We start from the raw sequence: 26,463 nt of genomic DNA, 5'->3' as shown, positions 1-26,463 counted from the left end.
ATGATATCTCAAAATACATTAAACCATAACCTCAATTATACATGATCGTTTCTTAATTAAAACATGTTCAGATCTTCATGAAAAAACAAATACTGGATCTACTCACCAAATCCATTAACACTGTGCGAGTAAAAAAATATTTTTTTCTTCAAACGATCTAACAACTATTGATAACATATGTGATGACATTATATCATACCTGAATGAGTTTATATTTATTGATTGTTTCCATCATTGCCAATATTATCATCACCTGTAATGCACAACTGTATAGGGTACCGACGACGAGTGTGTGCAGTCTTTTTGCAAATGCTGCATTTTCGGTTTACCCTTGTAGTGGCCCTAGTAGTGTTCCTGGATTCTGGAGTAGTGGCTGTACTCGACTCTTCAATAGAGGAAGTCTATTCATTAGGACAACCAAGACTATTGTGTCCAAGTTCACCTTATTGTCCATATTTTTTTCTTTGATGAGCTTTCCCCGTGGAAAGAATCAGACAATTTCTCGATCTACCCAGTTGTCTTCTTTATACGGGTGAGAGTATAACCATCTATCTGACGTACGTTGGAAGAACCAAAGTGGACTTGTTATGGAGAGGATTGATGGGAGGTGCATATGCGGGTCTAACCCAATTTGCGGTATAATATGAATGGTAAATGTATGATAGTGCACCCACATAAAACTGTCACGTACACCAAAGAAACACAGTGTGTTAAACATATAACACTAAATTACTAAACATAATATGCAAACAAAAGTCAAACCATGATACCTGTTAGCAGCAATTACATGAAGACATGGCATTTGATCAATGTCCCACTTGTGACAACTGCATGTACTCGCATCGATGTCAACTATCCCATTTCTTCCTTGGCATATTGCACAAGGTATTTTTTTCCTTGTATTACAGGAACTACGCGACATCCTCGGTCTAATGTTTTGGCATGCACCAAGTTGATATGTGCCACTGTAGCGGAGGTCACATCGATTTCGAGTCTGGCAGCTGCAACACGCATATCACTAAATCATTTCTGAAGCATATGTCTCAGAAATTCATGTGCACTTGTTATAGGCAATCGACGTGCTTTCATTCTACATTTATTGAGAGATTCAACAATGTTGGTGGTCATCATGGAATATCTTCTTCTTGGACAATATGTACGTGACCACTTTTTCGGTCTTGCTTCCATCAATTTCAAATGAGTCTGAGGATGCATCGACTGAATTTCTGCCAAACATGTATCACACTCTACTATGGTGTAGCTGTATGCTGCATGGTAGAATGCAACCATCACATCTTTTCATTGTTTATAACGTTTCTTCAAGTTTTGCTTAAGGTGAAAGAAACAAAAGATATGTGGGACAGAAGGGAAGACATGGCTTATCATATTCGCAATGCTTTGGTGACGATAAAAAACGACGACCAAATCTTCTCGCACTCCAATAGCCTCTCTATATTTTATCAAAAACCATATCCATGATCTATCATACTCACCATCTCCAAATCCAAAAGCGATGAGATAAATCATCTATTCCTCATCTTTGCAAGTGACAACGAATATCACCCCTTTGTGTTCACATTTCAAATGGGTGGCATCAATGGCAACAACCAGTCTTATGTAAGACTGAAAACCATGAAAGCAAGCTCTGAGTGCAAAAAATGAATATAATAAACAATTATTTTCATCTGTCTCTATTGCCGTGATACTGTCAGGATTTGTTTCTTTTAACATGTGAAAATATGAGGATAGCTGCTGATATGACTCATCCACATTACCATAAGTAAGTCTCTTTACATGTTGTAAAGATCTCCAACCTTTAGTGTACATAATTTGCACACCATGCTACTCCAGCAACTCCCCAATTAACATTCTAGGTGTATATTCATTACTCGCCACTCTTTCTGTAACACCCAATGTTGCTGGTGTTAAGAAAATGAGAAAGGAAATAAAAAACTTTCAAAAACGCTCTTGTTAAAGTGAAGGATCGTTGAATATAATGGTGCCCTATGAGAAGGGCACTTTGATAATTTGGATAGTGAAATCCAATAAAGGGTAATTTGGTAAATTAAAAATAATTTCTAGGTGGAATTAATTATGGAAGTGAATTAATTTCTCATTTTTGTATTAATGCGGAGATAAGTGGGATTAATAGTTCACAAAGGGTATTTTTGGCAATTTTGGAGTAAATTCCATAAGGGAATTAAATTCTGGAGAAGGGAAAAATAGTGAATATTTAATTAATTGAGAAAATAATTAATTTTTCCTAAAATGGTGGATTAATGTGGTGATGCCACATGGATGGTTGAGATGGAAGCTTGGAAGCCAAGGTTAGTGTCAAGAAATGACACTTGGCAAATGCTAGTTCAAGTAAAAAGGTGGAATTAAATAATTCTAAAAGAAAAGAGAAATTAGTCTTTCAAGCATTTAATAAGAGGTATGATTATGGTGAATTAAAGAAATTCCAAAAGAAATGGTAATTAGTCACCATTAATGCCTTGAAAAATATGGAGATTTATTTTATTGGAAAGGAAATAGAAATTCAAGATGATCCAAGGATGGAGAATTATTCTTAAAAATGGGAAGTGATCTAAGGGATGGGATAAAATCCTTCAAGTTGGCATGGATTGCCAACTCATTTAAAAAATATTTTTTTAAAAAATTGATTTTGGATGGTGGAGATCATGAGTTAAAGATAAGGAAGGCTAGGATTAAATCCTAGCAAAACACTTGGATTGTGCTTTTAATTGAAGGTTGAGATCTTCTCTTAGAAAGTAAATGAAATCTAATGGATGAGATTAAACAAGGCAAAAGCACATGGATTATGCTTTCTTGTATGGTTGGGATTTTCTCTCAAAAAGAAAAGGGAAATCAAGGGCTAAGATGAAGTCTTGAAATTGAGATATCAAGACAAGAGAAATATAAAAAGGGAAAGAGAGCCTTTGTCTCAAATTTTTGCCATTTGAAGAGCCTTGAAGAAGAAAGGAAAGAGAAGAAGAAGAAGAATGAAATAAAGAAAGGTAAGATTGTTTTGTGTTTAAGCCACATGAAGGCTAAATCTTCTTTCTATTTCTTCTCTTGCAATATGGATTTATTTTGTGTGTAAGGATCTCTTGGGTAAAAGGGATTGAATGAAGCTAAGAAGGGTTAAAAGCTTCAAAGAATGCTAAGGTAAGGGATAGCCCCATGGGATGGTGGCCTGTAAGTTGTAAGTATGTGCTTAAACTTTTAAATGTGTGCATTGGCATGTTTTTCTTTGTGTTCAAGGACCTATGGCCATGAGGTTGTGTGGGGTAGGGTAGTTTAAAGTCTCAAACCAAAGTGGTTATGAGGATGTGGAAGCCCTAACTTTATTGCATTGCATGCATTTGGCATCACATGATATATTTTTGTTCATACTTATTGTCATTGCACCCTTATTGAGTTTAATAGCTCATGAGGCTTTTACCCTCACATATAGGTTGTAAAGACATGAAAAAAATCAAGACAAAGATGGAATGGCATGTGGAGTCATGAGGAAGAAGATTCAAGACCATTGTATGGCTTATGGAAAGCTTATTCTTGTTGTATTTGATCCATGTGCTGTATTTTTATTTGGATGTTGTTATGTGAGTAACAATAGGTTTGTGTAAGCCTCATTTGTGAAATGGAAGGAAATTTTGGATGTATGTTTAGATTCTTTTTGGTATTGTAAAAGAATGGTTTTTTGGTTGGAAATGTGAAGTTTGTGGGATTTATTTATTAAATTAAGTTTCTAAAAATTTTGGGTTGGGAAGCCCAAGAGAAGAAAAAAAAAAGAAAAATGAAAGAAAGCAGCAGCAGCAGCCGCAGGGCCACCAGGTGGGCCGCAAGCGCAAGTGACATGCGCGGCCTGCAGCCAGCCTGCGAGGGCCCCAAGAGCCCCAGCAGGTCCCGCTGGCCAATTTTTTAAAAAAAATTGGAAAATTTTGGAATTTGGGGGGCATTTCTGGGTTGATTTTGGGCTCTGGAGGAATTTTCAAAAATAAAGGAATTTTGGGTATTTTTGGAGAAAATGCCAAAGTTTTTGGGAATTTAAATTATATGAGTTTTTTCTCCAAAATTGGAAAAAAAATTAATGGGTTGATTTAAATTGTGAATTTATGGAGGCCGGTGAAATTCTTGGAAAGTAGAAGAATTAAAATAATAAAAATAGTTATTGGGCAAACTTAATGGAAATTAATTAGCCAAGTGCGGTATGATTAAAGTCCAAATCTGCTAGTTTATCCTGGGGTTGAGGGAAGGGAAGAACGAAGCATAGTCCCCACCTAGGGTGTTTCGTCTTGAAACATAGTCCGCCCTTCACCAATGGCCGGGTATGTGAGCAGTTCGGATGATTGTTCACAAGTGACACCCGTAAGTGGGAACGGGGCGTCACACTTTTTGAGAACAAACTTCCGATGACAATAGCCTTCACACTCCAAAAATGTGAATTGTAGATGTCTGGAGTATATGTATGACTCGGCATAAATTTCATCACATGCCAAAACAAACAATCGGGTCTACATCTTGCATGAAGGATAAATTTGCAGTTCACATCCTTGCAACCGGCCTCAAATCGAATTGTGCATAAACGTCTGACTCGACAGTCTATCTTCACATCAACACAATATTATCCAAATACCAAAATTAGTTCATGTTTACTTTTAAAGAGTGCACCAAGGTATAAAAGATTACCTTGGTATGGAATCGACACTTCAAGTTTCGTTTCCTCAATTGCATAATTTTCTACACCATGAAAGATCCAGTTTCTTTGTAAATGGTTGTCCTCAAATTGTGAACCTGAAAATCTTACTTTCAGGTACTCCAGACTAGCTCCTCTTTCATCACCACCACCACCACCACTATTATCACCATCGCTATCCTTACTATTATCATCTGTTTCATTATCACAATCATCATCTGTGTGTGGAATGTTATTTGACAAACCAGCCATACCATGTATACCAAAATCATCATTTCGCAGTGAACTACGTGCAGATGTAAATGGAATGGTAAAACCTGAATCTTGATTACCACCACTATATGAAGGCAATTGGTTTTGCAGTTGACTACATAGGTTACAAACTCCAACATCGTTTCAAATCATATCAATATACATCACTTTATATTTTCTGTCATCGCATATAATAAACCTAACACCATAGTCGTCATTTATAGGGAACTTGGTAGCTGAAAGATCGCTCAAGTGTTCCGTTACAAAATGAATGGTGATGTCGTGCCTTGTTTTTATCAATTCCCGTCACCATGTACACAATCTCAACTAATTGAGTAAAAGTCATATTGTTGTAGATTCCCACACACAAAATGAATGTGGTGTGCTGGTTTGGGGTCCCTCGGATCGGCGCACCGTATTCTTCCACAAGAATTGTTTAACCCTCCGAGCAGTAATGGAGGTCACTGGTTCTGCCTCGACCCATTTCGTGAAGTAGTCAATAGCTGTAATAAGATATTTGACCTTTCCGCCACTGGGGGAAAATGACCCATAATATCGATGCCCCACTGAACAAAAGGGCAAGGAGTGGCCAGATGGGTTAGCACAAAGGTCGACAAGTGGACTAAGTTCGAGGTTCGCTAGCATCTTTCGCAGGTTCTGACTAATTGTTCTGAATCTGTCATCATTGTTGGCCAATAGTACCCTTGCCGAAAGGCTTTCTGGCAGAGGGTTCGGGCTTCAACATAACTTCCGCAAATTCCTTCATGAATCTCCCTCAAGATATAATCTACTTCCCGGGGTCGTATACACTTCAGTAAGGGTTGCGAGAAAAACCTCTTATAAAGCTCCTCATATACAATCACGAAATGTCGAGCCTTCCTTTCGGGAAATTTTCCTTCCTCAGGTACAAAAACAGCGAATCTACCCAACTTGGTTTGGTATCCACACACATTTGCTCTGCTGACTCCTCAATACTCTTTTGCGGCAAAGACTCGATCCGGATCTCTCAAGAGCTCGTAGAAAAAGAGGACGAAGCAATCCAGGACAAAAGATTTGCTTCAGCATTCATCGCTCGAGGAATGTACTCCACCTTAACTGACCAAGAACGTGTCGTCAACTCCTTGACCATGGCTAGGTACTTCGCCATGTGCCCTTCTTGAGCCTCGTCTTTCCCATTTACCTGCTGCACTACCAAGTTGGAGTCCGAATTCACTTTAATCTGCTACGGAACCATCTGTTCGGCCAACCTTAAACCTACTAACAAGTGGTATAAAATTATTTAAACCATACTTCTATATATGACATTATGCAATTTTATGAATATACTAAGGTAAAAAAATGTAATATACACACTTTACGGAATAAAATGTTTATTTTACTATAATTTTATTCCAAATTCCTCGCTCACAATTCCCTTCAATCAATCATAACCTAAATCTTTCTCAAACACCAAAACCTAAATATTAATTTTGATTTATTTTTGTGTGTGGAATATTAATTTTTTTTCCTAAATTTATATTTAAATTTAATTATTCAAAAAATTAAACAAGAAAATAAAAGAAAAATTTGACAAAATCGAAAATTTCAAGAGCTAAATTGGGGTATAAGGTCAAAACCTATATTTATAAGGCTACTAAGTAGGAGAAGGGGATAGTTCTTTCTTCCTCTGTATCCTAAACGCTAATTCTTAGAATCTTTACGACAATGGACCCATACTTCGAGCAGGCATTAAGAGATGAGGTCATGTACCTCCATTCTCTCTGGCGCTAAGGCCCTCCTAGAAACCCTAACTCATCATCCATACCCCTCCAACCTTCCAATCCTATGCAATTCAAGAAAATGAGAAGGGGATCCAAGGGTAAAAAATCCAAGAACAGGTAGCCGAAAAATGACCCTTTAGCCGCCGCCTCCGCCATCGAATGGTCCTGTAACATCCCAACAAAGCTGCTGCCGTTTTCGAAGTCGAGGTGGCCCTCTCTGAAGCTACCACAGACAACGATGACCCGGTCGTCCTCGATTGAGGAACATGCACGTTTTGCTACGACGCAGTTGCAGTAGAAGGCCTTAAAGGCCGCGCAAGAGTTCTTATCGAGTTGTGACAACGATGGAGAAAATTGCATGGACGAAGATGGAGATGAGGACGACAACGAAGATAAAGATGGGAGTAAGGAATACAATTTCTTTGTGAATATGTTTGCGTAGGACGATGAATTGCTGGGCTACTATGAGAAGAATTTCAAGGGCGGTGAATTTCAAGGTAGGGAAAAGGTTTAAAAGTTGCGTTGCCCTAGTTCAGCATTCAATTTCGATCGCAGAGACGAAGAAGAAGATATCGCACAGAGCTTTCTCTCAGGTTATATGCAAAGTTCTTGGTTGGGATCTTAATCGTCTCTCAATTATTGTTTCCTCGTTGTTCAACAATGTAACACCTCGCTCCCACTTACGGGTGCCACTGGTGAACAATCATCTGAACTGCTCACATGCATGAGCCAGTAGCAGGCCACGCACCCGCGCTTGCCGCCTGCCGTGGCCCTAGCGCGCCCACCACGCGCCCATTACGGCCCACCTACTTGACTCAAAATCTTTCTTAGGCCTTTTTAGCCCAAATTTTCCAGATTTCTCACACATTGTACATACATCAAAATACCCATTTTTTTCCACAAAAGCTTACACAAAAAAAATAATACTCCTTACACCCACTCATGGTGCTTATTACAACATGAATCAAATACAACCAAATAGGCTTCCATAAGCCATACAATGATCTTGAATCTTCATTCTCATGCATCCACAGGCTATCCCATCTTTGCCTTGACTTTCCCATGCCTTGATAGCCTATATGTGAGGGTAAAACCTCATGAGCTATTAAGCTCAGTAAGGGTGCAATGACAATAAGCATGAACATGAATATAAAATGTGATGTCAATGCATGCAATGCAACAAGTTAGGGCTTCCACATCCTCACAACCACCTTGGTTTGAGGCTTTAACCTACCCTACCCCCACACGACCTCATGGCCATAGGTCCTTGAACACAAACAACATGCCAATGCACACATATTAGTTCATAAACCATACTTACAACCTTGCTAGCCACCATCCCATGGGGCTATCCTTTACCTCTTTCCATTCTTTGAAGCTTCAAGAAATTTCTAGCTTCATTTCCAACTCTTCTCCTTAAGAGATCCTTGAAACAAGATTTAAAGAAACTAAGCCACCATTAAATGAAACAACATAAACTTACATACTACCCTAAGGAAGAATACTTACCTTTCTTCTTTCTTTCTTTTCCTTCTCTTCTCCCATTCTAATCTCTCTACAAGATGGGAGACTTCTTCCATTTCTCTCACTAAACTTTGCCAAAAAGATTAGGGTTTCCATACACTAACCCATTTATACTAACACCCAATCCTTCAAGAATAAATCCTAGCCATTGGATTTATTTGGTGAGAATTAATCTAAACCACAAAAGTAGCTTAATCCATGCCACTTAGTCTTGTTAAATATCCACCCTTGGATCTCATTCACTTTCCAAGACAAGATCCTAATCACACAAGAAAGCACAATCCATGTGCTATTGCTTTCTTTAATCTCATCCATTAGATCTCATATACTTTCCAAGAGAAGATCTCAACCATTAGAACAACCACAATCCATGTACTTTGCTAGGATTTAATCATAGCTTTTAATTTAATTTGGAGATTAAATCTCCACCACTCATCCTCTTTCTTTTGAAATTTCTAAACCCATTTGACAATTCTTGCCCACTTCCAAGACTCCTTTATGGCCATTGGATCCATTCCCAATTTCAAGACCAAATATCCACCATTGGATCAAGTCTTGGAATTTCCAATAATAGGATTTTCTCAATATAATAAATTTTTGACTAATTTCAAGAATGACAATTTTCGAACCTTTCCCATTTATTTTCTATATATCAAAATGGGACAAATTTCACATATCACATATGAGAGACATAATTCAATACCTTTTCAATTAATTAAATCCTCATATTTTCCAAGGTATTAGTGGTGACTAAATACCATTTACTTTTAGATTTTCTTTAATTCATCATAATCATGCCTCTCATTAAATGCTTGAAAGACTAAAATCATTTCTTTTACATTTATTTAAATTTCTCCATTATCTTGGACAAGAGCTTGCCAAGTGTCACCCTTAGACACTAACCTTGGCTTTCAAGCTTCAATCCAAGCAATCCATGTGGTGTCACCATATTAATTCACCAATTTAGGGAAAATCAATTATTTTCTCTCATAATTGAATATTCTCTATTTTTTTTCACTTTTCATAATTTAATTCCTTTATGGAATTTCACTACAAAATACTAAAATGCCCTTTTGCGAATTATTAGTCCCATCTATTTTCACATAAATACAAAAATGGGAAATTAATTCATTTACATACTTAATTCCACCTAGGAATTATTTCCAATTTATCAAAATTACCCTTTATTGGACTTCACTATCCAAATTACCAAAATACCCCTCTCATGGGGCACCCTCATTCTCAATGATCCATCACCTTCTCAATGGCATTTTTGGAAGTTTCTCACTTCCTTTCTCATTCTCTTAACACCAGCAACACGGGGTGTTACAGGCAATTCTCAAGTAACTAGCAAGCAATTCAACTATATGACATTTGATCACAAATCATATTCTCATTTAAAGTTCATATTGGATCGGCTACATGAATTATAGCTTTCCATTGGTTTATCTATGGCCGTGCCTAAGTGTTTCCCATTAAGTTTTAATTCCCTATCTCTTTTGTTGAATATTTGTTCCATTCCATTCACTTCCTCATCGGACCAAAACATTTTAGTTGTGTTTTATGGATCATGTTCATATTTTTAGTAGGAATCACTCCAACCTTAATAGGAGTAAGTTCATTTCTAATTTGATCATTCTTTATTTAAAATTTGCATTATCAGCTAAAATTGTAGTATTACAGGGCAATTCTAAGGTTGGTGTGGAACAGTTGAATAAGCTTAACAAGAGCTCAAGCTCACGCAATGCTACTAATGGTGAACTGGATCTGAAAGAGTGCTCTAATGTTGGTTAGGAGGAAGAGTTACTGAATTCTAGTGTTGATGCCTCATCAAATCTTGGTGGTGATAATGTGATGCTTTGTGAGGTTAGTTAGCTGATTGTTATTGTTTTTATGAGTATGTATGAATTTTGGGTTTATGATATTGCAATTTAAAACAATGTGGCACTAGTTGTCTGCTTGTTGTAGCTCATTGGTCAATTCCAGCTGGTATCACCAACTGAACAATTCATTTTGACATTTACATATCCTCATACTAGAGTTTGTGTATTACCTTAAGTTGTGACATTACAGGGAAATAACGCAGTGGGGATGGAGGATCTGAATAACCAAACATTGGGTTTGGAAAATGTTAATAATGGCGAACTAGTGATTATGCTAAAAAATGTCAAAATTTTATTATATTTTCACCCTTATTTTGACCTTGAAATTAGATTTAGTTGAATATTTATATGCCTTTCATGGTTATATGTTGATTTCTCAAATATATATAATAATAATAAAATAGTAAATAAATATAATATTTATAATACATATATATTCAATACATGCATGATAAGTGCATACAAATATATAATATAATACATATTATTAAATTGGACATGCTTATATATATTATAATATACTAATACAATTGAATTTGAATTGAAGATGCATGAAGTAGTGGACTACTTGGGCTCTTGTCAAATTGGGGACCTACGTGCATTAAAATTGAAATTGAAGAAATTGAAGCCCAATTGCAATTGGAGAATTTAAGAAGCCTAGCTCGTGGAACAGCAGGCGCACAGCAGCTTCCGCACGCGATCCCAACCTTGTAATTTAATTCAAATTGAAGGGGCATTTCAACTAGGGCAGTGATATATATATAAACACAAACCACACAGTGAGAACCCCAAGACCCCCATCTGCCATTTCTACAAGAATAAGGGGGTGACCAACACTATTTTTCTTGTTTTTCTTTGATTTGTTCTTTTTGTTTCCGTTCAACGCACTATTTTGTTCTTTTCATTTTGTTCTTCCAATACACTATTATATTTCATTTCAGTTATTTGCATTTACATTTCTGCTCACACATTTATATTCTGTAACTTTAATTTCTTGCACCTTAATTTTAGTCATTTAAATACCGTAATATAACCTTTGTTTCTGTATTGAATAGGGGTGTGCATTCGGTTATAACCAAACCAAACCGCCCCATTTTGCCTAACCGAACCGAACCGTTATTATAGATATAACCGAACCAACTCAATACACTAACCGAAACCGAATTAACCGATTTGGAGTTTGAACTAACCGAACCGAAAAAATAGCTCAAATTTCGAATTGAAATAACCGATTAGGACTTTAAACTCACCGAACCAAAAATTAAACCGAAAAACAATCCAAAAACAGAATTGAATACATCTTGATTGGGGGAAGGAATGTCTAGATTTGACCTGTGCAATGCAGCCTCTTATAGTTTGATGTAGTTCTATTTCAAATTATAACAAAACCACTGGGAGGATGGATTATGTATATATAGGTTAAACAAATAGCATATCACAAGCAAACCACAAAATAGAACCAAATCTGAAATCAAATCACAAAACACAAAACAGAAATACACTTACAAATTAAAAGAGAAACGACGACATCGCAAAGCCAACAAACCAAATCACAAAGCCAAGTTAAAGCATCAACGAACCAAATCACATGACGACGGTGAAGCGTGAAGGGCTGGGTGTTGGACTTGGGTGGGGAAGAAGTCGACGGTGAAGCATGAAGGGCTTGAAGGCGTTTGGGTTTGACAACGATGGCAAGGTGAGGGTTAGCCACCAAAGACCTAGGGCTAGGGTTGTGGGTTGATGCTTCGATGACGACGACGAGTGAGGGGGGCTGGGTGTTGGGTCGGGTAGGGGAGAAACCGACGACAAAGGCATTTGGCTCTGACGGCGACGGCGATATGAAGGTTGATGACGGGTGGGGGGGTTTGTGAGGCGATTTCTCGGCTTGGGCAGGCCATCGAGTCTGAATCACACTGTGACTCACTGATGCGCAAGTGAAAAGAAGGAAGACGAAGGAACGAACAGAATGGGCAGTAGCAGCAGCACGGGTCACTTTTGCCTTTTTTTTGGGTGCAGGTCAGTTCGGTTTTGTGGGTATTTTTAACCAAATAACCGAACCGAATCGATTACCCAAAATTTTTGTAAAAATTAACCGAACCTGAACCGCCCACCATGGATAACCGAACCGAACCGACCGAACTGATCGGTTCGATTCGGTTTAATCGGTTAAACCGATTTTTTGCTCACCCCTAGTATTGAATAACAAAGATGCGTGACTAATTAATCTTGGGCCAACGTGAGGACAGTGTCCAAAGCCAAAATTTCCCGAGGCAGCCGGACTTCTTTGTAGTTGAGGTGTTGATTTAATTTTGAGATATTTTTGCAAAATCATTTGGATTTGGATTGGGATATATGTGTAACACCTCGCCTCACACGAGCGCGTCACTATAAGGCAATTTTTAGGAATCTTTTTTTTTTTCCTTTCAAGTCCATCATGCCCGGTGTATTAAGAACAATCTTCACAGGCAAAAAACATTGCCTAACACATACAATAGCCGGCATCCGCAGTGATTTCAAGAACAATCATCACATGCAGATAAGATACCGAAAATCCCAGTCTTGCCCGTTTAACTAACAAGATCAATAATCTTAAAAACTAAACGAGACATAGTACAACGCAGCGGATACATTAACATCAAAATATCATGGCCTACCATGAGTTTCATACATGGTGTCTCCATACAGCCTTTTGTATAATAACCTTTTTTTTTTAATCTGGCTACCGCACACTTTGCTAACTATTTTCTTCAGATTTTGAACCTTTCTCAATCGACTAGGGTCATTTCAAGCTTTACATGAAATCATTTCCTCAAGTTGAAATATTATTTTATCTCCAAGTCTATACAGTATGAGTAAATTTTCCTTAGAACATCAAAGTTAAACTCAAAATTCCCTTATCCCAAAACCTTTCTAATCTCCAAGATTCATCCTAAATCACAAATCTCTAGTTTATCATTTATCCCTATATCATTTACAATCCCCAAAATCATCAAGTAAAGTTTCATTCTGCAAATCCTCTATAAGCCAAAAGATTCTTTCAAATTTCCAAGGAAAAATTCTATTCCTCAAAACATGCGAACCTCACATTTCATATCTTAATAATTTTCGATCGCAACTCGACCCTAACTATAGCCAATTTACAGCCGCTCCCTCTTTGTCTAGTAGTGACCATTTGTAAGGGAAATAGATTGAGATCACACCCAAGATTTCACTCAAAAGGAAAAAATTGCAACTCAAAACATGTTACACCAATCTTGAATTACTACTACAAAAACTTCCAAAACACTCAATATCCAGCAAGACGAGAATTCGACCTCAATTAATTCTGATTCATCCTCCCCGTCTGATCCTAGGTTAATATACTTGATACAATGTTTTCTTCTATCATTACCCAAGACTTCCACAGGACTCAAGGCTACCCCTCGACCTTCTTTATCCTTGAATAATATATGAAACAAAATAAATATTACTTGTTCCTATGAACCGTTTCCTTAAGGTAATCTTTCCTTATTTCCTTTGTCATCAATTCTGGATCCTTTATCTCAATATCCCCGTCAATAATTTCGGATTCCTAAAACCCTCAAATTCTATTCCTAAAAGCAGTTATTGAACTATCATGGGTTTCTTACTTCGGGTCGTTCCTTAGGATCCTCAATCTATATTAAGTCATTCTTACCCTCGAATCTTGATGATTTCATATCATCCAGTCACAAACCTGATTTACCATTAGGTTATGTCATATCAAACTAACCATCAATAACTCGCTCACTCTTAGTAACCACCAGATATCCCCACATTCAATGTAAAGGATTTTGCCTAATGATCTCCAATTTTCAGTTCCCAAATCTCATGGATACTTAGTTATGGTTACCGAACCAACCTTACATTCGAACCACATCATTTGATGCTAACTCCCAACTCGACGTTCTAGCACCTAGCAAAGTCTAGTATTCTCCAATTAATAGCCTCAAAGACTTCAACCGACAAACCCCCAAATCTCTAAGTAGGGATTTTATTCTTACAATCCATCAGTTTCTTGCCCCTAAGTTTCCATTTGGGATTTCCACTAATTGGCTCTATTTGAATATGTTTCTCTTAAGTCTCCACTTGGGGTATCTCACTTAACCTTAAGATTTACATTGTCTTCAAACCATTCTTACTCTCCCATGTCCTTCGATAAGTTCTCCTAGTAACCTCAGTTGTAACGCCTCGTTTTCCCAAGTGAGCATGGCGTTTTCCCAAGTGAGCATTACCTCAAGATTTCAGGAATATTTTTTTTTTAATATTATATACAACATAAGTCTTTCGATATACATACTCTTACCATAATTGTTTCCCAACAATCTCGATCGTACCTTCTTAACATATCAAAATTTAAGAATTAATAGACTAAGACAAGTAATATCAATCACATCAGCGGAAGAAAGATCGAAACCTCAATAATATTTAACCGACAATTCCTTTTACAATAACCAAATCGATGTTTCACATGAAAATATCAAAATATTACATAACCTCTGAACATCGTAATCATGGACAAAAACCTACGAAAACTAAACATAGCTGCTACATCTCGATGATATTCTTTCCCTTGGCGCCACTGCATTCACCTGGAACGTTTCAATATTCCAGGGACATAGTCCAAATTAGATGCTAAATCATCTAAGTGAGAGTTCAAAAACATTTTCATGCAGATATGCAAAATCATATATAAAATCGATAAATCCCGACATGCACCAGCCTAAGAGAATCCCACATAGCACTTAACCCTAATCGGGGAAAATGCAATCTCTCTAAAGGCGACACGACCACTTCGGCCCATTGGCAAAACAATCATGCTTAAGAGGGACAACCTCAACATATGAATCCAAGAATCACCCCATTATCATTGTTAGGCTTTACGCTCCAATTCAAAAGCATTCCAAAACCCAATGCAACCTTAGCCCCAAGAGTGTCACATCAGCATTATCCTCGAAATTCACGACACCTCGGCCTTAATGCTATTGCTCAAAGGAACCTGGGGTGGTGTCCACTCTCAGCCCCGCCACTTGAGTCAACAATCGGGGTGGTGTCCACTCTCAGCCCCGCCACTTGAGTACCGTAGGGTGAAGTCCGTCTCAGCTCCGTCCCAAGTGAGTCACATAGCATTAACCCTTGGCACGCATTTCGAGTGTTGACACTCGAGAGCTACATCACAAGTTAACAACCCACGTCCCACATGGACAACACAACATGCCAATGCCGAAAAATCATAACATGCATAACTTAAAATCAACATTTCAATGTATGCAATTTATCGTATGAATTTCAATGCATGTGTAAATAACCGTTTGGACAAACCATCACAATAAACCAAGCCATAGGGATGAACGCTCTCAGTAAACCATTCACATGCTACTATAAGTCTTTTTGGGTATAACCACTCACCTTGGGCTAAATTCAAGATTTCTCGAAATGTGTGCCCGATCGACCTCGATTATCGTGCCAGGCGCTCTCTAGTTCAATCTCGAACTTTAATGATACCCTAGATATTGTATGCATTCAAAGGAAAATAAATATCTATTTTTTCAATTTTCTCATAATTTTTATCTTATTTTCTCCCTTTTTTCTCTCGATAATTCCAAATAAATACCTATTCAAGCATTTTTCCAAATTTTTCTCCATAAGAATTCATAAAACAATATTTATAAGCCTCTGGAATTTTCTGGAAATTTTCCAGATTTTCTCCTATTTTTTCAAATTTCCATAATTACTTTTTCTTGAGAAAATTTATTTCTTCTTGATTTACTTCGAATATCCTCCAAGAAAAATCACCAAAACTCATAAAATAAATCCCTTATCCTTATGGAAGTTTCTCAGAATTTTATAAAAATCCCTCCTATTTATTTTCCATTTACCTTTCCTTTCAAAAATCCAAAATAATTATCTCCTCAAGAAATTTCGAAGATAAAAATTTATCAAAATAAACTATTCATATTTATTGAATTTCTGGATATTTTTCCATAATTTTAATCCCTTTAATTCTATTTTTCCTCTAATTGTCTTTATTTTCAGTATTTAAAAAAATATAGAAAATATCTCCGGTCATCTTCTCCGACGACGGCGACCAGCGACCTGCTCTGATGGCTGATCCGACGACACCACCTTGAAGCCCTCCTCAATTCGATCACAATGGCACATTCACATTGCCTGAAAACTCACCGAAAATAGCCCGATTTGACGATTTACAGTCGAGCTCCGGCGAAGCTTTGCGTTTTCCGGCGAGCCAAATTGACCTTCGATTCGAACTCCGATTGACACGAAACTTTCTAAATCAGTTACCCATAACCTTGCGACCAAAATCCCCTTATTAGCTCCCTCGATTGATCATTCTACAACCCGATTTCACCTTCACTCGATATATATATACATACGGCCGAATGCAAAAACACCCCTATACCGCTCCAAAAATTCTCAAAATCTCCAGGAATGATCCTCTTCCCTCAAGGATCAAAAACCCCTTATTGGATTCCGTCGATTTTCCCTCAAAACCGAGCAATTTGTTGCTTCATTTTTGGCCAAAAACTCTTGATATTTATAGGCTAAATTCGACTCTCACGTGGCCGATTTCTGGCCAAATCTTCTCCTACACGCCACCAGGATCGTCCTTGGCCATGCCCTGACAAGATTTGCTGCCATTTTTCCCGGATTTTCCGGCCAAATCCACGGCCAAATCGGCCACGCATGTGCTGATTTTTGAAAATTACAGTTTGGCCCCCCTTGAAATTTTCTTTTGCATTTTGGTCCTTATCCTCATGCCCCTGATCTTTCCAACACCATCACTAAGACCCTTAAGGTTAGTACTTCTCATTTCTCCTTGGAAACTTCTAAAAATTTACCGTTTTGACCTCCCTCGAGCAAATTTAGAAAATTGCACTTAGGCCCGATTGATCGTTTTGACCTCAAATCCACTCGATTCAACCCGAAACCACTTAAGGGTTGTTCTATACATCAAATATTAGTCCTAGACACACTCTGTTGATTTTTCGGATATCATCTATAACAATTCGGTAATACAACCTAATTGGCAGCTGTATTTTTTGTTGTACCGAAAATTGTTCTCGATCTCATTTCTTTTATCACTAAAAATCATAACTTAAATCACTCATCGATACTATATCATTTTCTTTGGCTATCTAGGGTCCGGGGTACTCCTTCTAACTAATTCGGTCATCCAAAGCTACGTTAGTGTACCCTATAGCCTTATTTTTTCTGAAATTCCATTTATGCCCCTTATCAAATATCATTTTTATCCTCAAATTATTCTCGAGTATTACATTAGTTGTTTCACTTATCTCGTTAGGGCACGACATCACCATTATCACATATCCCGATCGAGAGGTAACTAAGACGGTTCACTGAAATTCTTTTAGAAGAGGTTATACTATGCTTCAAGTTGTACCAAATTCACAAAATATTCATTCTTCAATCATTTTGTTAATCATATATCATTTTGATGACCCTCATTACTGGCTCTCTCATTTCCAACTGATGTGCCTAAAGTGTGAATAGAACTTGTTTGACTCCTCTTGTTAATGGAAGTAGATTTTAATTAAAAACCTCAAGTCTCACCTTTCTAGAGTTTCCATACTTATTTTCATCCAGGTTTTTGTCTAGTAGTTCTAACCAAGATAAGTTTGACAACCTAACTTACTCATCCTAGGGTTTTAACCTAGGTCTCTGATACCAATTGTAACACCCCTCTCGCACAGGCGCGCCACTATAAGGCAATTTTCGAGAATCTTTTTTTTTTTTTTTCCCTTTCAAGTCCATCACGTACGGTGTATTAAGAACAATCTTCACATGCAGAAAACATGCCCGACACATACGATGGTTGACATTCGCAGTGATTTCAAGAACAATCGTCACATGCAGATAAGATCTCAAAAATCTCAGTCTTGCCCGTTTAACTAACAAGATCAATAATCTTAAAAACTAAACGAGACATAGTACAACACATCGAATACATTAACATCAAAATACTGTGGCCTACCACGAGTTTCATACATAGTGTTTCCATACCGAAATACGTATTACAAAACTACCAAATGATAACAGCACTATCATACAACCATTCATACATATACCAAAATAAATACTAACGCCTCCAAAATGATACAACGATTATCAAACTAAACACAATTGGCCCTCAACTGGCCACGTCCTTGCCCTCGCAACAGTCCTTGGCTGGAACGTTGAATATTCTAGGGGAATAACCCGGGTCAGATGATAAAACATTTAAGAGATGGCATGAAACAGTTTACTGAATATATGAAAGACATACGAGCATGGCATATACAGACAACGACAACATGCAACTCATCTAACTTGAGAAATCTCCCTAGCATACTCAATTTCCCGTGGAAAATCCATTCCACACACCTTTGGGATTGACCTTATCGCAACATACTTAATCCCTGAGTGCCCTATCGTGTCACCCGATCACTGGGATTAACCTTGCCCCGTTCTCAAGAAGACCTCATCCCGTCCCTCATGGACATAACAACGACACAAAAATCAATACCCCGATGATATGAAAAATCACACACCTCGCACAGACTCTTTTACAAGTAAAAATAGTTGATACAATATACCACATGTTCAATATGCATATGATGCCACAAGTACATAAGTAAAAACACCTATGCATAACATCCCAAGTTCTGTAGGGTATAACTGTTCATTTGAATTGGTTCAATCACATGTAACCTAAACTCGGGAGGGTAAAACCGCTCACCTTAACCCACTACACACACACCAACACATTTCTGAGCAAGGGTAAGACTGGAAACATACCACTCACCTTAATTTAGAAAAGCCAATTTTTGCCTCTAAAAGCGTGCCACACCTTGGAAATCATGCAATCCTTACCTCAAACGGTCCAGTCATTTTCTACTTAACATTTATGGCTATAGAAATCAATATTCCTATTTTTTCTCAATTTTCTCTATTTTTCTCTATTTTTAAACCTTTCTTACCTTCAAAAATTCATAAAAAATACCTAACATCAAATTTCACGAAATATTTTTCCATGAAAATTCCTAAAATAATTTTAGAAAAATTACAAAATTAATTTCAGAAGAAAACCTCACCTCACACGCCATCCCAAGCCTCAACGAGTGAAGCCCACACGTAACCGGTTCTAGTCGTCTTCTCCGGCTATGGTAGGTCTTTGGTGACCTCCTTTGGCCAAAACAACTACCGGGTCTTGAAGAGCTCGATGAGGCGACCTCGATGGACCCTTCACCCGTTAGAAAAAGTCACCGGAAGAGGGTTTAAAACCCAGTTGCAAGTTGCGGTCCGACAGCGTTCGATTTTCCTACCAACTCGTTAAAACCCTATGAAACGCACACTAAACTCTTCGAAACTCTCCAAAAATGATCCCCACAACACAAAGAATAAAATCCCCTTATCCCCAAGGCTCGATTCTAGCAAAAATGCAAATAATTTCGATCGATTTTTCTTTTCAAACCCTCGACCTCCTACCCCCTTTATACCCATTTTCGACACGATTTCCCACCAAATCTTACTTGTTCTTATCCCTTAAGCCCCAAATCTAGCTTCCTAATGATTCAAATAGCCCTAAATCACGAGATAAGGCCTTTGAAAAATCCGGCCGAATCGACGGTCACTTCCGCCATTAAATCTAATCCCATCACAGCTTCTTCCGACCAATAGCAACCCTCAATGCAACCATCATCACCTGGAGGCTACTCCTGAGCCTCCAGGAGAGATTCCCGACATTCCAGAGGTGGCTACCGGTGGCCATGTGTGGTGGTTGGTTTCACACCACCATTTTTCATATTTTTTCATTTTAGCCCCCAAATATTTTCCAATTGCATTTCCACCATCTCTTTGATACCCCCAAACTTTTTGTTAATTCCTCTACTGCCCACATGTTTTAAGCTATTCATTTCCTTCAATAACTTTTGAAAATGCGTCATTTTGGCCTTCCTCGGACAGTTTAAGTAATCTGCACTTTTGCTCGAATGCCCCTAATTGCGTGTTTTCTATCTCAAACCTTCATGAATATCTTGATTTTGTCAAATACTACTTATTTAGGCAATTTTTCCTTCCTTGACTTGCTTTGACATAGACTCCCGCATTTCATTCATGTTTTGGATATTACACATTGGCCTGAAACTTTGATAAATTCCATTTTGAACACTTAACTCCAAAAATACATTTGATATTGAATACTGGGTATTACAATATGCTTAACTCAGAACTCTCATGCTATGTATGTGGGTTGCTTAACTTGAAAATACTCTCATCTCCAAATCCAAGTGTGCAATATACATTTTGGTTTATTGTGGTTGTTTAAGTTAAAGTCGTCATGCCATGTATGCCGATTACTATAATTAGAACTATCATTATCCCGAAACGTGATCAATAGCGAAGATCTTAAAATTAATTTAACCCGATGATACTGTTATTTGTGAGTCTTGGAAAATATTTGGATTGGCACTGAAATTATCTTGATTCGAGACATTTTGTTTTCAGTTGTGCATTCAATTTTCTTCTTTCCTAAAATCAGTTGAATTGGTCTGACAAGCCTGTTCATCACATAAATATTTTAGCTACTTTTATTTCGATTTTAATAAGATCTCTAAGTTAATCGACTTGGACTCTCTCATCCAGTAAATAAATTTGTGCTGCAACGCATACTCGTACACTGACGAGTATAAACGCTCTGTATTTGTGTGTTTAATTTTTTTCTTTATTTATTTTTGAGTGTTTGTTTGAATTAATTGCACAGAGTTAAGCATAGTCAATTTTTTGGCGCTGTTACTGCGGAGATCGGTAATGGAATAATTGTTGCGGAAAAAAAAAAGGTGTTCAAAGAAGTGCGAAGTAATATTCCATAGTTAGATCAAATAAAACAAACACCTCTAAATGATAGGTTTTCAAAGGATGTATATGTTTTAATTAGAAAAATCAATTTATATCTTTTTGGAAACCATTTTGTAAGTGGTTTATTGCATGGAATTTATGTTATGATCATATGTGCAACCACTTATTTAATTCTGAATTGGAAAAATAAAAAAAAATAAAATAACCAATAAAACATTAATAAATATTTTCTTCCTCATTTCTACATTTAGTTTATTTTTATTTCTTATGTTTTTGGTACTAACAAGGAAGAAAATTTAAAGGTTGATCAAATGAATCATCTCTTGCCGTGAAGCTTATCAGGTATTCCTTAACCCTTATTTTTCTGATTATGTACGATCCAAGTTGGGGAGGGATTCGAATTGTGTTAGTATCAAGCTTTGTTTTTTTTTTGTTGATTAATGTTTGAGTATGTTTAATTCTGTTGGTTTTTGTTTTTGGATGTTAAAAAAATAAATAAATAAATTTAAAAATAAAAAAATAGTTTTTATTTTGTTTCTGTTTTAGTGTCACAATGTGAGTGGTTAATTTTGTTTGTCTTCGTGTCTTTTGTTTTTGTGTGTGTTTTTTTAAAAAAAATAAATGAAAAATGAATTTGGATGATCTCTAGTAAGTTAAAAAAAAACAAAATAATAATAATATATATATATATAATTTGTTTTTCTTTTTGACTAGGCTTAAATTCTTTTCAACTGAACTGAAAATGAAAATAAAAATAAAAATTATAAATGAAAACTAAAAATGAAAATGAGAATAATCACTGTTATTGGGATAGCAGTGTTTCATAAAAAAAGAAAATATTCAAATGCAAGTTTTTATTTATGCTATAAAAACATTGGAATGCAAATTTTTGTTTGTGTATTTCTGTTTCTATTTGGGCTATACAATAATAAAGAAAATAACAAAAATGGTTTCCGTTTTGTTTAATTTTTTATTTTATTTTAGAATTCAAATAAAATAAAAAATTTGCTGACATTCGAATGTGTGCTTAGTCATTTGAATGTCTTGGAATTCAAATAAAGAAATTTTGCTAACATGCGAATGTGTACTTAGTCATTCGAATATTTTGAAATTCATTCGAATGAGTTGCTGTTACATTCAAATAACTCCAAGAAAGCAAGAAGAAAATGTACAGAAAAAGAAAATTCATTTGAATGAGGAATAAGGACATTCGAATGACATGAACAAACTCAAGGTAATCAAAGCATTCATTTGAATGAGTTATTGTTGCATTCGAATGACCTGTACAAATCCTTCATAAATTGAGTTACTCTTTAAAATTTATTCGAATGAATTTTGTTATATTAAATAAAAACTAAATATAATATTAAAAAAAAAAGCAACACATTCGAATGACTTATTGTTTCATTCGAATGGCTTGTACAAACTCTTTACAAATTAATTACTATTTGAAATTCATTCGAATGAATTTCACACTCATTTGAATGATTTTAAAAATTAAAAAATAAATAAATAAATTAAAATAATAAAAAAAAATTGATCAAATGCATTCGACTGCATCACTTAAAAGTAAAAATATTAAACAATAAAATAAATAAAATAAAGTAATTATTAAAAAAATCTGAAAAAATCAATTTGAATGTTATTCTTAGCATTCGGATGAATTACTTAAAAAATTAAAAAAAATAAATAAATAAATATTTAAAAATAATAATTAAAAAAAATTTAACAAATGCATTTGAGAGTTGTTTATGTAACATTCGAATGAATCACTTAAAAAATTTAAAAATAAATAAAAAATTAAAAAAAGAGAAAAAAATGAAGAATAAATTCGGATGAGCTTCTTGTAGCATCCGAATGTATCAATTAAAAATAAAAAAAAATAAAAATTAAAAAGAAAGAGAAAAAAATTGAGATTCTTTTGCTCCTTTTTACTCCTATATATAATCTAAATTTTCTACTATTGGAAACTTAATGTGCTTAATTGATGCTTATTCTATTGCATAAGATTTTTATGCTGTTAGCTAATTTGAGTTTACAAATGAGGCATGAGTGTGATGATTTCTTATTTGAACACATGAACGTATAAGATTTGGAATGAGTAATCTGCATGCATAGATTGTTCTTTGATTGGAAATTTGTCTGTCGGCTATGAAATCTATTGAAATAGTAATTAATTGGTTAATGCACTGCATGATTCCTCAACTTAAGTAGAGACTGTTACCTAGTGTGAGCAATTGTGCCTATTAAATGTTCTTTCTAAGTGAATAAATGCTTACTCTAGTTGCAGTTTTCCTTGCCTCTCATGTTTTTTAATAGCTTCATTACACTAATTTGTTTTGAATGCCAAAAATGTCAATGAAAGAATTAAACTTGTTTCAAATTCTAAATTTGATGATTGAGTGAAAGTGTGTCATAGGATGTGACAGTGGAATTCTTTTGTTGAAAATTTGAGTATGTTAACCTATTTCTTTTTCTATTATTTTCTCTTATTAATCCCATTGAGCCAATTAAATTATTTCTTTTCTTATTACCCTCATTTTATCTTAAACTCGGTAAATATTACCCTACCTAATGTGTTCGAGAAATAGTCTATCTTAGTACTGAAAATTGAAAAGAAAACAAAAATGATGAAAAAAAAAAAGAAAAAAAAAAACTCGCAACTATTCCATAAAAATTGATGAGAAGATGTATGCTTTCATTGTGTTAATTCATTTTTTTTGTCAAATTCAAATTCAATATATATATATAGAAAAAAAAAGAAAAAAAATGAAAATGAGAATTTGCTTAAATAGAATTATTTCCCGGATACATTCTTTCGAATCTTTTATCATTTATTTGTTAATCCATCTACCTCTAAACCCCGTTACAACCCAATATGCAATCCCTTTAGATCCTATGATACATGAAAATTTGGAATTTGAATTTTAGAGTTAAAATTTTACTTAATTTCTGAAGTTGTGCATTTGTGCATTTTTCTGATCATGAAACTATGTCAAAATCCCTCTTCTTTCATTAAAGTCCATTTTTCATTTTAGGATGACACCGATTTCAATTTGTTTTGCATTTACTGTTATTACGGTACATCCTAGAGAGTAACCATGAGGGATCATTTTTCTTGGAGTGTATACTTGAGAGGGTTTGAAATCAAAGCTTAGAGGTCGTAATGCGGGTGTGCTAATTTATTTGATTGTTTTTTTTATGATTGAGTGTCCCATGATGAAAATCTGACAAAAAACAATCAATTGTGTGTTAGAGTAACTTATTCTTGTTTTTTATATTTTGATTTTAGATTTGAAATTTAAACATTAATGTTGATGTTGTGAATGAAAATTGGCCAATATAAAATCTGATTGTTATGGGACTAGCAATGTTTAAGTTGAGAGTTGTGATTGATGCTCAAAAGTGTCAAAATTTTACCCTGTTTTAACCTTGAAATTGGATTTAATTGAATATTTATATGCTTTTCATGGTTATATGTTAATTTCTCAAATATATATAATAATAATAAAATAATAAATAAATATAATATTTATAATACATATATATTCAATACATGCTTGATAAGTACACACAAATATATATTATAATGCATACTATTAAATTGGACATGCTATATATATATATTATAATATATTAATACAATTGAATTTGAATTGAAGATGTGTGAAGCAGTGGACTATTTGGGCTATTGTCAAATTGGGGGACCACATGCATTAAAGTTGAAATTGAAGCCCAATTGCAATTGGAGAATTGAAGAAGCCCAGCTCGTGAAACAGCAGACGCAGAATAGCTTCCACACGCGATTTCAGCCTTGTAATTTAATTGAAATTGAAAGGGCATTTCAGTTAGGGTAGTGATATATATATATATATATATATAAACACAAATCGCACAGTGAGAACCCCAAGACCCCTATCCGCCATTTCTGCAAGAATAAGGGGGCGACCAGCACTGTTCTTGTTGTTTTTCTTTGATTTGTTCTTTTTGTTTCCATTCAGCGCACTATTTTGTTCTTTTCATTCTATTCTTCCAATACACTATTCTATTTCATTTCACTTATTTGCATTTACATTTTTGCTCACACATTTACATTCTGCAACTTTAATTCTTTAATTTCTTGCACTTTAATTTCAGTCATTTAAATATCGCAATATAACCTCTGTTTTTGTATTGAATAATGAAGATGTGTGGCTAATTAATCTCGGACCAAGGCGATGACAAGGTCCAAAGCCAAAATTTCTCAGAGAAGCCGAATTTCGTTGTAGTTGAGGTGTTGATTTAATTTTGAGAATTTTTTGAAAAAATCATTTGAATTTTGATTGAGGTATATGCCTAACTCAGAACTCTCATGCCATGTATCTGGGTTGCTTAACTTGGAAATACTCTCATCCCCAAATCTAAGTGTGCAATATACATTTCGGTTTATGGTGGTTGTTTAAGTTAGAGTCGCAATGCCATGTATGTCGGTTACTATAATTAGAACTATCATCCCGAAACATAATCAATAGCAAAGATTTTAAAATTAATTTAACCCGATGATACTGTCATTTGTGAGTCTTGGGAAATATTTGGATTAACACTGAAATTATCTTGATTCGAGACTTTTGTTTTTAGTTGCACATTCAATTTTCTTCTTTCCTAAAATCAATTGAATTGGTCTGAAAAACCTATTTATCACATAAATATTTTCTCTACTTTTATTTTTGTTTTAATAAGATCTCTTAGTGAATCGACTTGGACTCTCCCATCCAGTAAATAAATTTGTGCTGCAACGCACACTCGTACACTGGCGAGTATAAACGCTCTGTGTTTGTGTGTTTGATTTTTTTATTTATTTATTTTTGAGTGTTTGTTTGAATTAATTGCACAGAGTTAAGTTAAGCACAGTGAATTAGTTCTGAATCTCTTACTAATGTTGGTAAGGAGGAAGAATTGCAGAATCCCAATGTTCCTGGCATGCCAACTGCTATTGGTAATGATATGATGCTTTGTGAGGTTAGTCTTAGGAGGATTTTTGTAGTTTTAGGTTTGGGATATTGTGGTCTAAACAATGTAACTATAATGTCTCTACTTGTTTTGCATTGTAGGGTTCTTCAATGGTTGGCGACGAAAACAAATGTGAGGAAAATCTTGAAAATCAGAATTTTGATGCAGCAGAAGGACAGCCAGAGGGAGCTGTTAATTAGTTGCCTGCCTGGTGAGTTGTCGTCATTATCATGCTTTAGGATAGTCATGCTTGTATAACCAGTAGATTGTGTAACTATGAGCAATTTTTTTTGATGAACCAAATATATTCTGGGGTGACAATTTGATAATTCTTCAACCTATTTATCTTACATTTTCCCTAGAAAGAAAGAAATTCTTGCCTAGTAAGTAAAATCATGTGAAAGTATAATTAACATGAAAAAGATGTATAACTTGGCCTTGGTACATCGATCTGTTGGAAATT

Source organism: Diospyros lotus, chromosome 12, assembly GCF_014633365.1.
Source record: "Diospyros lotus cultivar Yz01 chromosome 12, ASM1463336v1, whole genome shotgun sequence".
NCBI classification, from domain to species: Eukaryota; Viridiplantae; Streptophyta; class Magnoliopsida; order Ericales; family Ebenaceae; genus Diospyros; species Diospyros lotus.
This window is presented reverse-complemented; position numbering follows the sequence as displayed.